This window comes from Delphinapterus leucas, chromosome 9 (assembly GCF_059928025.1).
Source record: "Delphinapterus leucas isolate spDelLeu-1000000601 "Yukka" chromosome 9, BTC_Dleu_Yukka2, whole genome shotgun sequence".
NCBI lineage: Eukaryota > Metazoa > Chordata > Mammalia > Artiodactyla > Monodontidae > Delphinapterus > Delphinapterus leucas.
Window position 1 is genome coordinate 91,428,047 of NC_143137.1, and position 16,072 is coordinate 91,444,118.

A 16,072-nucleotide genomic window follows, 5' to 3' on the forward strand; every position below is an offset into this window, starting at 1 on the left:
CATATACTTTGGGTACTTTCTTATAGTGAATTTCAGATTGGGGATTGGAGTTTCTGGGCTTCCCTGAATTAATCCATCACTCAGTACCTTGTTCCTTTGCTTGGTGCACTTGTGTATAAGGTCCTGGAGCAGACTCGGAATACTGAGAAGGTTGGTAGAGAGTTTTCAGTTAGTGGGGGAAACAAAGGGCTAACTGATATCCTTTTTACACTAAATTCAATGAGCCGAACAGGTGTGGACAGAGGAGTGAACTGGTGAGAAAGCTTTGTCCAGGAGATGGGACTTAATCTGTGCCTGGAGGGAGGGAGCATTGCAGAGGCAGACACGAGGGGCGGGCATTTCAGGAGGAGGTTGCAGTGCAGTGAGCAAAGGGTAGAGGTGCAGCGGGAGGGCAGGATGTACCAGTGAGGAAGGTCCTCTGACGGAAGCAGAAGACAAGCATCGGTAAAGATGTGCAGGGCTTTGAAAGCCAAGCAGAGGCATGGGGATTCCGCATTAGTGTGTGTGTGTGTGTGTGTGTGTGTGTGTGTGTGTGTGAGAGAGAGAGAGAGAGAGAGAGCGGGAGGGAGGGAGACCAAGAGGGGAGTGCTAACCCTTTGACATCAGTGTAGGTAAATGGTCTGGGGAGTGGAGGATAAACTAGGAAGAAGGGAAGCAGGGAGATAGTGGGACGACAAGCACCAAAAGCCTTCCTTGGCAGGGATAAGGACCACTCCCAGATGCGGTAGCAGGGATTAAAGCACAAGATTGCCTGACATTTTGAGAAAAGAAACAAAGGCAGGTGCTTGGAATCTGGAAAAGGAATGGCAGAGGCGAGACCTCACATTTCCAGGCCCAGAGCTCTGAAGAGGGGGACCCCTCAGTGGTGGGTTGCAGCGGGGTTTTGAGAGCAGTTCCTTGAGCGCAAGGTCTCAGTCCATGTGGTCCAGTGCACAGTAATTGACACTTAGCATGAGCCTTACAGATGTTTAATGAATGACCATGCAGACTTGGAAGCAGTAATGGGACTCTCCAGGGAAACATGCTCTGGACAGCGGGTGTACAGACCTAGAGAGAGGGAGACTGATGCTGCCCTGCCCCGCCACCCCACTCCAGCAGCCATTGGAAGAAGCAAGAAAACAAGGAAAATGAGTCTCTTGGAACCTTACAGAGTTTGGAGAAGCCTGGCGGCATCATCAGATGTCGCAGAAATCACTTGGTCGCTGGCCGGTTCTTGGAGAGCAGAGCGTAAGGACACTGAGCCTGATTCTATTATTAACAGGGAGAGGGTGTAACGGTGTCAGCCGTGTGGCAATGTGCCGTAGACCAGGCGCTCCCGCACTGGCTTTCATGGCACTAAAAGGCATCAGGAGGTGTTTTCCCAGAGCAAATGGCAGACGCATCCTGGTGGGTACAGAGGAGTAGGAATAAGCACATGACCTTGATCCAACCTATAAAAATGAGGCAACCTCAGTGTTGGACCTGAGACCACAGGGGACTGGGAATTAACTGGATTTTAAGAAAGTGAGTTTAGATAGCCTTTGAAAGAGTTTCAAGGTACCTAGCCTGCCTCTCAATCTGCATAGAATTAAGGGGCGTGTCTCAATTACCCCTTCAATGGAAAAAGTCAGTATGTGTTCCCAGTAAGCAATCATAACAAAGGATAGCCAATGAGGCACTAACTCTTGGGTTGGCTGAAAAGTTCACTCGGGTTTTCCGTAAAACGAACTTTCTGACCCACCCAATATTTGGATAGGCTATTAAGCTTATTTTAGCATATTTTATTGGTTATTATGAAAAAGTACCAAACCCACGCTCTATACCTCGAGGAAGGCTGCCCTGAACAGCTAAGGTTTGTCTAGTCGTGGTCCTGCTGTGGAGTCGAGGATGAGTAGAAGCACACGGCTCTCAGATCTCTAAGTTTGCGAAGACAATACTGGTCAACATCTCCTCCATGCAGCTACCAATGTCTGATGCCATTACTCCAAGTCCTAGGACTTGGATGCTATCATATATCATGCTGGGAAGACAGTAGCTACATCACCACCCAAGAAAACTGTGTGACCAGCACATGTCCGGGGTCTGGTACACAGCGTTCCTAAAGTCTTTAGTTGGGTTCCAAGTAAAAACCCGAAGGCAGCTTGGGCTCCTTTGAAAAAAGCAGGAGAGTCCTAGCAAGGCAAATGAGTTATTTCTCAGGCTTTGAGGTGTTCATGCATTTTGTGTGAAATAAAGCACTGAGTCTCAGGCATCTTTAAACGCATTGATTTCTTAAAACTCCTGCAGTTTCCCAAAGGTTTTTTCTTGAATGGGCCATCAGAATGGACCATGGGGCCATGCTGGGTTTTTCTAGTAGATTGAGTTTGGGCTTTTTTAGGTAATGAGAGGGCTCAGAATTCTGAACCTGCATACTCTTTCCATGGAAGCCCATGCACGTGGTGTTCTGGCTCTCTCAGAAGCTGTCCTGGCTTGGTCAGAAAGAGCTGGCCCAGGTGGAAGCAGTGTGACAGCATGGTGCATGGAACTTTTCCATCCCAGGTGGCACTGAGATATTAAAAATCCAAATTGTCTGAGGACTTTGCCCTGCAACTATATACGTCACTCAGTCTATATGTGGAATTGGCAGGAATGCCAAGTAGGTGTATGTTTATGAGAACCATAGGCTTCCGTATCTGACTTTGTGAAGGTCCTCTGATCTATCTGAAGGTCTGAGTCCTACTAGATTTGTAAGAGAAATCTTAAAAGATGAAGGGGAGGCTAGGATAGGGCTTCCTGGGTCAAGGCCTTTCATGAGGATCCAGTTTCCCTGGAAATCAGCCCCTGGAAAAATCTTGGGTCGATAATAGCTGTTTCTCTATCAACACTTAGCCACCCACTAAGCGTCCAAGTGAGTAATCCACCAGGAGAAATGAAATCATGAATCACGAATACGTACCAAATTTAAAATTCTAATAACACCCATTCTAGGTCAGTTTATACTGAGTACAATTATACTAGCAGGAAAGAGTCTAAATCAACTGAAAGGGTTTTAAGAATTCTCCTCTATAAACAATGGTCCAGTGAATTGACTCTTCTATGTCATCTCATCTATTTTTTTGTATGTACCTCCAAACATAAACATGTCAGAAAGAAAAGTAACCCAAAAAAATGAGGCTGGTGTGAGAAGAAACTGCTGATTACGGACGTCGTCAGATTTCTGTGATACACAGACTAGGGCAGCGACAGCCGGCACCTCGGAGGGGCCTCCACTGAAAGCTGTTATTTGTGCTGTAGTGATTGCTAGGCAGCAGGGACCACCGAGTGACCAGCGATGACTGGGATGCAGGGGTCTGCGGAAGGGAGGCGGGCTGTGAAGCACAACCCGGAGGAACAAGCGTATTTCTGCACAAATAACAACTCCAACATGGACTGTTTCAAGCAGTGTACCCGAATGAGACAAGCTTTCCATAACAAATGACTCATCGGAAGGAGTCAAGGTCACTGCTGGAGATTACCCAAGGTTTATTTGGAATGACACAGCACTGAAAACAGACTCGTTACAGATGACTTGTGGATACAGCATACATCATCTATATCTTATTTTCGGACGATCTGTGAAGATGAGTTGCATCAATAAAAAGAGGTGGAAATATATAGGAGCTTTTTGAAATAGTGTTCTTTGGGGGTGGATTGAAATGCCCCGATCATCAGCCAGCCAGTCTCAGAAAGGCAGAAATTAAGACAATTTAGCTGCTAATCCCTACTCGCCCACCTCCAGTCCTAGTGGCTGGACATCCAGATCATCAGACTCTGCTTTCTCCAAAGGGGCAGCAGCTCCGACGTGCCGTTAGTCATCGCATCCTGAAGAATGCACATTCCGAACACAGATACTGTCCACCGTTTTGGCAATGGGATGGCTGGTTTTGCCCAGAGGCAAAACTGCAACTGTGATTCCAGACGGAATGAGAGCAACGCATGTATCAATGACACATAAGAGGCTAAAAGCTACAATGGGAAGGAGAGAGCGCAACTATGTATATGTAGCCTTGTGCATACACATAGATCCAGGAGTGATGAGAAATAGCTCGTGTGACTCTGTGTCCATATATATATATATAGAGAGAGGTGCTGGTAAAGAACAGTGACAACTTTTGCAGCAGTTTCGTTTTAAACACAGTAAATGTGAAAGGGAGAGAGAGAGAGAGCACGTGCTCACACCTGCACAGGGGAATAGATAATCTCGTATTACAGGACAATTCATCACGTCTTCTGCAGGGAAGCCACTCAATACCATACACTTGGTGCAGAGAAATTAAGGTTCTGGTCTGGAGAAAGCTACTTTAGAACTGGTGGGAGGGGGTCGAGTATACAAGTCTCCACAGCTTGGACAAAGCACAGACAAACCTGTTAGCAAGAACGTGGGAACCAGTGAAGACTTTTTCCTTAATTTACTTGTTTTTTTTTCCTCTAAACATTTGTTTGCACACATGCTTCATTGACATAGCCTCCCAAACTTTGTCTGGCATTGGTCTGCAAATCACTGAGTGTCATAGCAAAAGTGAACTCTTCAGGTTTTCACAAAGGTTTAAAAACCCAGTAATCAGGCTCTTTCTACAATACTTTTGGCCCTAATCCAGGCGCCGGGTGAAGTTCTCTGGAAAGAGGCCTTTGTACGTGGCGAGGTCTCTGTACTGAAGCCAGTCTGATTCCTTCACGCCTACCAGCCAGCCTGCATCCTGCAAGACAAAGACAGGGCTTTCAGAGTCCAACAAACTACTGGAAAAATCTGCACTGCCAAAGATTAATAAAATAATGGGTTTAATGAGCATTGCGGTCCTGCACGAGGATGATGCATTACATGTAAACAGGTGTGCTGAGCTCAGAGGGAAGGCTTGTCCCAAGTAAGTTGTTAGTTAAAAAAAAAAAAAAGGAGTAAACATTTGAAATTATTTTATGTATATTGCTAATTGAAGGTTAATATTAATATTATAATTTTGTATAAAGTATAGTTAATTGATGCTAACTGGATTATGACGTAAGTCCTTAAGGAAGAGGAAAGAATTAGAATTATAGCCAGTGCAGGGAATTCCCTGGCAGTCCAGTGGTTAGGACTGCGTGCTCTCACTGCCGAGGGCCGGGGTTCAAACCCTGGTCAGGGAGCTAAGATCCCACAAGCCGAGCAGTGTGGGAGGGAGGGAGGGAGGGAGGGAGGAAGGAAGGAAGGAAGGGTTATAGCCAGTGCAAAGAGAGGAAAACTGGGTGAAAACATCATACACAGGACCATTTCCTGTCCTGTGGATCACAGTGAAAAAAAGGCTTGAGGACCAGTGGGCTGGAATATAGTGCTGACAAGGCCATGGAAGGTCTTTTATTTCATCCTCAACCACTTGCTTATAAGAAGGAACTCTGTCTGCCAGCTCGTATCATGTAACTGAAATAAACCACCATATACAAGGCTTACCAAATACTAACAGCTCGATATGTGTTGCCTGATATCACTATCGTGTTTGTTGTTTTTCAAGTTTATATAAACTACAAAGCTGTTTGATGTCATGACATTCTTGCTGGCAACATTCGTAGAGTCTTTGTAAATTACTCCTCAAAAACATTTCTCTATCATATAGGCATGCCCTCACAAAAATAAAGATAGTTAACCACGGAAAGTTTAAAGAACCCATCCGTGCATGGTCATACAGCACGGGAGACCAAACGTAAAACTGAGAAACAGAGGCTGCCATCTGCCCTTGGCCTTCTGGAGATAAGCAGAGTCTAGCTGGGAAAAGCTGAGTTGAAGGATCTATTTTAAACACACAGACCATATGAAGTGAAACGAGAGGGAAATGACTACCTTTATTATGTTAACCAATGCAGGAAAGAGATCTCACTTAAAATGAGGGATAGCCGGATTTAATCTGAACCAATCCCCAATATAGTTCAAGTACATCAGATAAAACAAGGTCTCAAAAATTAAATAAAGAAGCTGAATACATTCCCTTTGATATAATCTGAGACCATAAACTGATGCTGCTATATAGACAAGAAATATAAGCATTTAGACAGGCCAATATTTGAAGGCAGAAAAAAATAACACTGAGAAAAAAAATGATTCAATAAAATAACTGATAAAATCCTAGCTGACGAGGAAAAGTGCCCTCTATAAAATTATGATGTTATGTATGTGAAGGACAAAGTTATACTTAGAGTAAAAGATGATAACTAAATATTTTCTAAACCTCTAGTAGACATATAAAAGGTCATATTTTCCCCTCAAGTGTCTATATTTGACTTTATTTACAGCAGGTGAAAAATCTAATGCAGCCAAGTGGAGTCACGCATTTTAAAATAGTTTCAATAAAAATAAAAATAAAGGGCTGGCACAAACCCATAATCAAGATATGTTCCAACACATATATTCTGAAATGCAACTTATAAAGTGAAGAATCATAGTTAATATCCATCTTTAGTGAGGAAAATATAGAAAATTAAACTTTAACTGCTTAAAACATGTGGTAGACTAAAGATTCCCAGTTTTGGTAGTGGCAGAATAGCTGGTATCAGACAAATGCTTTTCCATAGAACAGTTATAAACACCAGAACAACTATATATTTATATGTAGTTATATATACATATGCATACAGAAATGCAACTATTTATATTTAGAAATGACAGCTATAAAATATAAGTTTATATATTAGAATTTGACAAATAACGGAGTTGTGCATGTATAACAACTATTTGAAAGCACTGAGAATGACCAAAAGCAGGTAGAAACTGGGGGATATTTGACCCTTGAAACTGCATTGGGTGAGATCTGTTAATAGAGCTTTCTCCCTGAGGATCAGCCTCAGTCTGGGTGACGCAGGGCATTCAGAGAAGCACTTTTATGGAGAATATCTTGAAAGAGAGAACTACTATCTTCGGTACGCGGGCCTCTCACTGCTGTGGCCTCTCCTGTTGCAGAGCACAGGCTCCGGACGCGCAGGCTCAGCGGCCATGGCTCACGGGCCCAGCCGCTCCGCAGCATGTGGGATCTTCCCGGACCGGGGCACGAACCTGCGTTCCCTGCATCGGGAGGCGGACTCTCAACCACTGCGCCACCAGGGAAGCCCAGAACTACTATCTTGAAAGAGAGAAGTACTAAGAAATTTAAAGCAGCTATTGTAACTCAGTTCAAGTACTTAAACTGAAAGATGGTAATAATGAGAACAGATGGGAAAACCTCAGCAAAAAACAGAAACTATATGAAAGAAAACATAGAAATTATAGGCCTGTGTAAGTAATATCTGAAATTTAAAATTCCCAAGATCAGATTAACAACAAATTCAACACAGCGGAAGGATCACTGTACTCAGAGAAGATCAATGGAAATTATCCAATGTGAGTACAAAGAGGAGTAAATACCGAACAAAAAACCCAGAGTCTTAGACATCAAGAAGTCCAACATATATATAGTTGGAGACAGAGGAAAAAGAGGTGAAAGAGAGCGAAAAATTAGGAAATAATAGCCAAAACTCTTCCGAATATAATAAAAAAAAAATCAAGATACAAGTCTAAGGAGCTCATGAACCCCAAGCATGAAACCTATAAAAAAAATAACACCTAAGCACATTAGAGCTGAATTGATGAAAACCAAAGATACAGAGAAATTCTAAAAAGTACTCAGGAGTATACTGAGTACACAGTGTATCCTGAGAAACAAGGTTAAACAAATTACAGCTGACTTCTAATATAAATAGGAGAGAGCAGAAAACAATGGAGCAACATCCTTAACGAGTTGAAAGACAAAAAATCCAACTCAGAATTCTTCCTCTAGTGAAAAATCTTTAAAAATGAACATGAATAAAGGCAACAAATAAACGTCATGTAAACAAATGCTGAGAGGATTTACTGCTAGATCAGCACTCTAGGACTCAGATCTATAGGAAGAAATCAGAGCACTGGAAATGGCAAACATGTTGGTAAATATAAAAGACTAGCTTTTTTCCTCTTTATTTCTTTAAAAGATATCTTATGGTTAATGCAAATATATATATAAATTTATATTTTATAATATATTTTATAAGTATAAAATATATTTGATATATATCTTACATATTTTCCTAAGTTTATAATGAGGTGTTTAATGATTTTCAGATACCTAGACACTTTTGCCTGATATTGGTAATTTATGCTTTGTCATCTATTTGTATTAAAATATATATATATATATATATATATATATAATAACATCCCAATGGCATCCCAAAAGAAGTGTCCTAAAAATCTAGTTAGTGATGCTGTGACCTTAAGCCCTTTTCAGAGCTGTCACACAGCATCTCAGAAGGTAGAAACGTCTTTAGGAAGTCACTGTGCCCAATTGACTCTCAGGAAAAACCAATACGGCCTGCAGCACTTTCCACTCTCATCCTTTACCTGGTCAGCTTCCGAATCTGAGGGCACCACCAACACCACGTCACCCCTTTGTAAGGTAAGCTCATCAGAATTTGCTGCCTCGAAGTCATGCAGTGTTTCCACCTGCAAAAGATTGTAAGAGAACCGATTCATTTTAGAAAGAAAAGGAGATGTAAAATTAAAGTGTCTCAGCCAGATTATCAGCAGGCTCTCTAAGAAGCATCTCCAAGCTGGATAAAATAGGATGAAGATGAGTCACACCCCAAGGAAGAAGGCTGCTGAAGACAGAAAAGAAATCCTCATCTCTGTTTACTTAAAATATCCGAGTCTTACAGACTGATACTGAGGCCACTTGAATGTATATTTAGTAAAGCAATGCCTTCTGCAAGAACTAAAATGTAGTGTATTAATGAAATTTTAATTCATCATATTTTTGTTAGAGATTTGTATTGTATTATCATCAATGTTTTGTTACTGTTTGTTTTTTAACCTGAAGTAAAGATACCTAGTGAAAAGTTCCTCTAACCCCAGCTTCTGTAAAATAATAATTGAGAGCTTGCATGTTATATAGGAATTACTAATTAAGCCTGTGATCAATTTCTTTATAAGCAAACTTCCTTCCCTATCTTACCCTTTAAACCATGACAATCTGTTTCTTTTCCTTCTCTCTTTTTCTGGTTTTGAATTGAAATATATTTGACATGTGACATTGTATAATTTAAGGTATACACCGTGTTAATTTGATACATTTATATATGGTAATATGATTGCCACTGGAGCCATAGCTAGCTCCCGATCAGGTTACATAATTATCATTTCTTTTTAGTGGTTGGGTTAATTAAGTTCTAGTCTTTTAGCAGGTTTGATGACTATAATACAACAGTGTCATCTATATTCACCATGGATTAGATCTCTAGGTCTACTTTACTACTTGCTGCAAGTTTGCATCTTTTAACAACATCTGTCTTAACCCACCACCCTTCTTTCCCTTTTTTTTTGAAAGGTTTCTTTAAAATTTGATTATAGAAAAAATTTTAAAAGCAAAAGGAGAAAGAGTACTATAATGAATCCCCATGGACTCATCACCCAGCTTGGATAATGATTTAGTCATGGCCAGTTTTCTCTCTCCCATATCCCTCGCCTCAACCCCACTGCCAAGATTAAACACCTGGCTTTTAAGTTGTGTATCCTGCATACAGAATCATAACATGTCAGAGTTGGAAATGACTATCAAATTCATTTTTCTGATGAGAAAACTGAAGCCCAGAGAGAGGGTAAGTGCAATTCCCCAGCTCACACTGCAGCTAGTGGGCAAAGCCAGGGAGGGACCCAGCCAGGCCTGGCTTTGCATGGCACCTGCCCCCTTGCCTTCATGTCACCTGCCCCCTTGATTTCATGTCCTCTTCTTAAAAGAGAACCCAGTGGGACACATGTCCTCACTGGCCACAAGTCTAGCTTTTTTCTCCACATTAATTCATTCATCAATCCCACCTGGACCCACTGGAGGTGACAAGGTAGCAGTTACTTTCTAATGAGCAGAGAGAGAAGAAGAGGGTTCTACTCAATCCCACCCCGACAAACACACATGGAGTTAACACTTTTTAAAAGACAAAGAGCTGAATTAGGAAATGCAAAATCAAACACGCAAATTAACATTCCAACTATATTCTGTTAGGCAGGATTATCTGCCTTTAACCCCCGGCTTAAACTAGGGTATTAGGCTTAAGTATTAGGTATTTACTGGGTTTTTGGTATGCACCCTTCCATTTATGAAGACTTTAGTAGCCATTTGATGGCCTCTCTGAGCAAAACCTTCTTGCCATTATTATTATTATTATTATTTATTTATTTTTTGCGGTACGCGGGCCTCTCACTGTTGTGGCCTCTCCCGTTGCGGACGCGCAGGCTCAGCGGCCGTGGCTCACGGGCCCAGCCGCTCCGTGGCATGTGGGATCTTCCCGGACCGGGGCACGAACCCGTGTCCCCTGCATCGGCAGGCGGACTCTCAACCACTGCGCCACCAGGGAAGCCCCTTTGCCATTATTTTTTATCCTTATCGTGGAAGCCCATTAAGATAGTTATTAACTTTCAAAATAGTTATTGACTCCCTACTCTGTGCCATGCACTACAACAAGGCGCCAGAGCTGACTGAACGACTCATGTATCCTGCCCTCCATGGGGGACCAGATGAGCACACGGGTGATTTCAAGCCCTGGGCTCTAGGGGGCGCTCGGGAGGGCACACCCATTCACTACCAAGAAGAAATCCACCCATTCACTACCAAGGGGCATATCATTTATCCAATGAACCTCAGTTAACTGCAAATCAAATGCAACACGGTTCTCAAGTAGGGCTAAATTTAATTACACTCTGTTCTCCAACCAAAGTGACAGATTCTTCTATTACATTTTCCTGACATTGAATAAAATAAGAAAAAGAAAGCAAAATAAAAAGAAGAAATGTTAAGACCTTGTAGAGGAAACCGGGAGGCCCTTCCTGGAGGGCCTCGCTTGCGGAGGGGGCGGCCGGCTGGGAGGCCTTGCCCGCCTTCTGCTCCTCCGAGGCCAGCGCTGGTGTCTCGCCGGTGGAGCCCGGGAGAGCCGCGTCAACAGTTGCCTCCTTGGACTCTGCACCCATGGTGTCTTCGTGTTCTCCCTCCCCTTCATTGTTGGAGGCGGGCTCTATGACCACCGAAGGGATGACCTTCTCCTAAAGGAAGAAAAATGTAGTTGGCAGCGACTGGGAAAGAAGACTTCTATACCCTCCAAGAGTGGCCACTACCCCACCCCACGCTGCCTGGCTCCACTGTCCCCACCTCCCCCATCCAGCTAAATGCCTGCTGTTCCCTTATTCTGGCCTTTGGCCCTTCCACCTTGCGGCACCTTCCTCCCGACATGGCTTCCTTTCTATCTCTCCTGAGACAGAAGCCCTTAGTAGGACTAATTTCTGGATCCTTGAACAACCAGGCAGTTTGGTAAGAGTGAGGTTACTAGAGAAACTGGGAAGTGGGATAGGAGGTTTCGGGGAGAGAGGGCGAGTCACCACGGGAGTGGGGGGACGATCCTGAAAGGGAATGTAGTAGGACTCTAAGGATGCTCTCATTTTCGCAGTGGTCCGTTCTTGTCCCACTGAATAGTAACCCTCGCTTGAAACTGACATTTCACCTCCTGTGACTGCTTTTCTCCTTGAAATCCTATTGTTGATAAAGATCTGGTGACCCGCGTTTGGAGATAATCTGCCTGTCCTTTGCTTGTTGATTATCATCAGAGCCCACACTGCAGTGACAACTTGAGGGATGACAAGTCCCACCAAGCACTCTAAGTACTGTGTTGTCTGGGGGAAAAGCAGAACCAAAGGATCAGGATCTCTCTTTCATTTTTTAACAAAGATAAGCACTGAGGGGAATTCCGCTAGCATAATGGAAGCCTGGACATCAAGTTCGCTACATCCTCAGGTATCAGTGGACACAGGCACCTCCGTTCTTCAATTTGGAGAAAACAATACACTCTTTCAACAAGCATAGCAATACGTACAGGAATATGCCTGGCATTGTGACAAAGAAAATCTACGGAAAAAACGGCATATACGTTTGAGTTGTTTCTCTAAGTAGTACTGCTACCTGCTGTTTGAAGGGCTCATTCAATTTCAAGCTTTAAGTAACGCTGGAGAGGTTACTGGAAATTTATTATGAGTAAAATAATCAGGAAAAAGCAAAGCCTCACATTAAACCAACTCTTCTCTGTTTCTACTTAGAAGAGCAAAGAACACGGGCTTGAGAAGAGCTGTCCTGCTTTGGCTCCTGGGTTTGAGGCTCCACATTAGGAATGTCTGCATTTGTTGCCTTTGAATGTTTCTCAAAAGAAAGGAAGAGCTTGGGTAACTCCAACTTCATGTACGTATCAATGACCCATTTTCTTTTGAAAGTGCAACACAGGGGTGGGCTTTTGGTGAAAGGAGCCTAATGGTGAGTTTGGGGCACTCTAATAAAAATAATGACCACAAAACAGTAATTACAGTAATATGACTCCTAATACGGGCTTCTCACCATGTGCCTGGTACCTGGCTAAACACTTTCTGGCTATTTTCTCACTGCATCCAACAACCCTGTAGTTGTTCTACCATATTCTCTTCCTCCTTCCCCCATTCTCATCCTTTTCACCGTGCTTCACTCCTTTTCTCCATCACGTTATTCCACGGTTTCCTTTGCCCCTACCTGTGCTTAAGCCCAGTCCGCCAGAGCAATAGGGGCCCATGTGGAGCCTCACAATGCTGATACAGAGAGAATGCTGAGGCCACTCTTCCTGAGAATTGAGTATTTCGTTTTGGTGGAGTGCAATGCCACAGAATGGCTACCAACTGTCCACAACTCCACATTCAAAAGAGGTACCACCATTAACCAACAGACAAAGGACTTCAATGGGCGTTATCTCCCTAGAACCTCCATTTACTAGGACATGTACCTGAGTTACTGCTGCTTCTGTTTCTACCGGTTGAGGTCTGTCACCATCTACAGCCTCTGTGGCTTCGGTGTCAATCTTGGCCTCCTCTGAACTCGCTCCTTCTCCAGCAGGAAGAGTCACCTTCTCTGTCTCTGCTTCTCCCACGGGGGCCCCCTCGGCTGCCGGCACCAAGGTCCCAGCCGTCACATCAGCATCTGTTGCAGGGATGAGCTGTAAACCAGAAACCAAACAGGCTGTGTCTGTCTCCAAGGGCCTCAGTAAGAGTCAGACTCAGCCCTTTCACGTCTCTCCCCTCCTCTGAGGCCATCAGACTTCCAGGCTTTTTTTGTCATGTCCTGAAGCCCCGGATGCAGGTACACCAGAGTCTGCCATTTGCTCCACAAAACCCTGACTCCTCTCCCTCCTGGCCCCCAACAATGCTGCATTCCTCAGCTTTCCTTGCAGTTGGGTGTAGCACATGGAATTTGAATGGAAGTGACACATGCCACTCCTGAGACATGGCTTTTGAGGTGTGCGTGGTCCCCTCCTCAAGCTCTTTCTAGCTCTGTTGGCTGAAAGCAGAGGGCAGCAAGGCTGTAGAGGCTATCTGAGTGATGAAATGGAAGGGGTCCGGGCCCGATACTACCTGGGTCATGGAAGAAAGCCACTTAAAATTACCCTCATCACACAAAGTCAGAATTTAGAAAAACTGTATTTTAGTATGAACTTTCAAATCTTCATGGGGAAAGGTCCCAGAAGCTAAATCACAGTCATGAAAAAAAAAAAAAAAAAGTAGGAACTTTCTCAATGAGACCTCTTGAGAATGAAGGGAAAATCATTTTTGTCATCAAATATGCAATATAATCCAAAAATCAAATCAGACTTTGGGTCCTTTACTGAGAAAAGCAAGACAGAAAAAAAGAGAATTTTGTTTCTAAGGTTGGAACGCAGTCAGAAGAGCTTTGAATAGTATTTAAAGCTTGTAATAATGAAATAAAGTGCAATCAGAAGTTTTAGTTTTGCACAGATTGGCTATGGAGTCCAAGTCTTGAACCAGACTCTCACATCAGTTTGGCAGACGTGATTTGAGAGCTTCAAATCGGAAAGACTGAGACAGAAGGAGAATTGTAGCTTGATCTTCTATAATACACTCAGGACGCAGCTTTCAAAAACTGATCTTGATAGCTGATGTGATTAGCATCAGCCATTCCTTTTCTTTATTGAATAAATTCTACCCAGGCTGTCCTACTAAGTTAGGGAAGCTCTGATGTTGCAGATATTAACTGTCAGACCCAGAATACTGAAAAGGGTGATGGAGAGTGCCTGCCAGTCGGGCCTCGGAAACGGGACATGGAGATTCTGAGCTCCACACCTACAGTCACAGCCGGGCATTCTTTACAATAACAACTTTCTTCTGACTCAGATTTACTTTTATTTATCAAACTAACCCATTGCAGTATACACATTACTAAATAGAAATTAGATAACCAACAAGGACCTACAGGGAACTATACTCAGTATCTTGTAATAATCTATAAAGGAGAAGAATCTGAAAAAGAATACACACATAAATATACGTATAACTGAATCACTTTGCTGTACACTGGAAACTAACACAACATTGTAAACTATACTTCAATTAAAAAAAAGAAAAACAAAGAACCTGTTGCAGAATACATTTTTCTGCCACATTTTACTTTAGAAATGAAAAATAATGCTAACAGTGGAGTATTTGTTATAAGTATGACTCATATTCTTAGAAATTTACTTCCCTCTCTTGGGAGAATTTCCTATTATGAGAATTTGGCTCTCCACACGGTATGCAATGATCCAAAATGCAGCCACTGGCCATGACATGGCATTTATTTATTTTTTCTACTCTGGCATTAAAGCACATGACTTCAGAAAAGTAATCCTTCTATCTGAATTGTAATATACTTATTTATGATGAATTATAAACGTTGATAACTACTGAAGTGGGGTAACAGGTACAGGGGGATTTATATTTAGGTGAATAACTGAAAATTCCTATAATAAAAAGTTAATTTAAAAATTTAAGAGAATTGCATCTCTTGTTTTACATAAACGGGTCTTTTTATGTATATGTTTGTTACCATTGTTAAAAGAGTAATACTCAGAATATATATTAGGAGGGCATCTTAATTCTAAGAAGAGTAATGAACAACTGCTCTTAGCTTTACTGTTGGAGAAACCAATAAGCTCTCTCCAGGATCCTAAGGACCTAATGAATTTTCTTCCTCATTGGAAACTATACATAAAGACCATGTGCATGCAATGAACTTATGAGCTCAAATGTAGAAAACAAGTTGTATTGTCATCATTCTAAGTTATGTATGCTTTCTATCTGTCTGGAAAAATCACACCTATGGAGTGAACATCCCTCTGGTTTCAACAGCTTCGAACCAGACGGGCTCTATACTATGCAGACAGCATGGGCAAGCAGTGAATACCATTACATACACACATACACGCAGACACAGTGTTACAGATCGAAAAGCAGCCATTATTGTATTGACAGGCTACTCCTCCAAGTTATCATACATAAACCCTTCCTTACATACATGTTCCAAGCACATACTATTAGTAATTGGATTTTACTCTCAACTGGATTGATGTATCTCCCGAAGAGAATATATTTTTGTGAAGTATCGATGGGGTTACCAAAAGTAATTTTTTAACTCGATACAAATAGAATGTTAATAATGAGTCCCCGATTTATCTCTATGGCTCTCTATAACCATCAGTTTGGTTGTATCCGATTTTACTAGTGCAAGATATACATGTTATCACCTCTCCTTTGTTAAATAATTTTAATAGGCATCCTCATTGGCTGGATCTGATTTACACCTGACAGGGTGGTTGCAGCGATGCCGGCCACCAGCAGGTGGAGACCAAGGGCTCTTGTCTGTCTGCTCTGAGGTTCGCTGACCTCAAAGGAACAAATAGCCCAGCTTTAGCATATCAGCAATTTACCCGATCCCTGTCACACACAAAAAAAGGGATGGAGCAGGTGGAATATTGTTGATAAGAATGACGGCAGATATAAATCACCAAAATATTGAAAGTAACAATGCTAATAAAGACAAGGTGCTAAGGAAATGGCACTGAATACAGACAGGAAAAGCCAAACACTTTGAATGACCTGCTTGGGAAAGGGAAGAAATGATCACTCCTCCATCCTTCTCTGAGTCCATTAGAAATGAATTCCTATTTCTCTAGCTGAAATTAACACTGTGATTTTACAGACCTTAAGAACATTATA

General features: G+C 42.4%; 1 long non-coding RNA gene across 5 annotated transcripts in view; it reads left to right on the top strand.

Annotated features, from left to right (window-relative positions):
* LOC111184484 (uncharacterized) overlaps positions 1–16,072 on the top strand; it is a 39,924-nt gene that overhangs the window by 20,878 nt on the left and 2,974 nt on the right. For all 5 annotated transcript variants that reach the window (XR_002647265.3, XR_002647258.3, XR_002647259.3 and 2 more), the window contains one exon: positions 12,104–12,242. This is a non-coding gene — a long non-coding RNA (uncharacterized LOC111184484). The remainder of the gene's footprint in view (positions 1–12,103; positions 12,243–16,072) is intronic.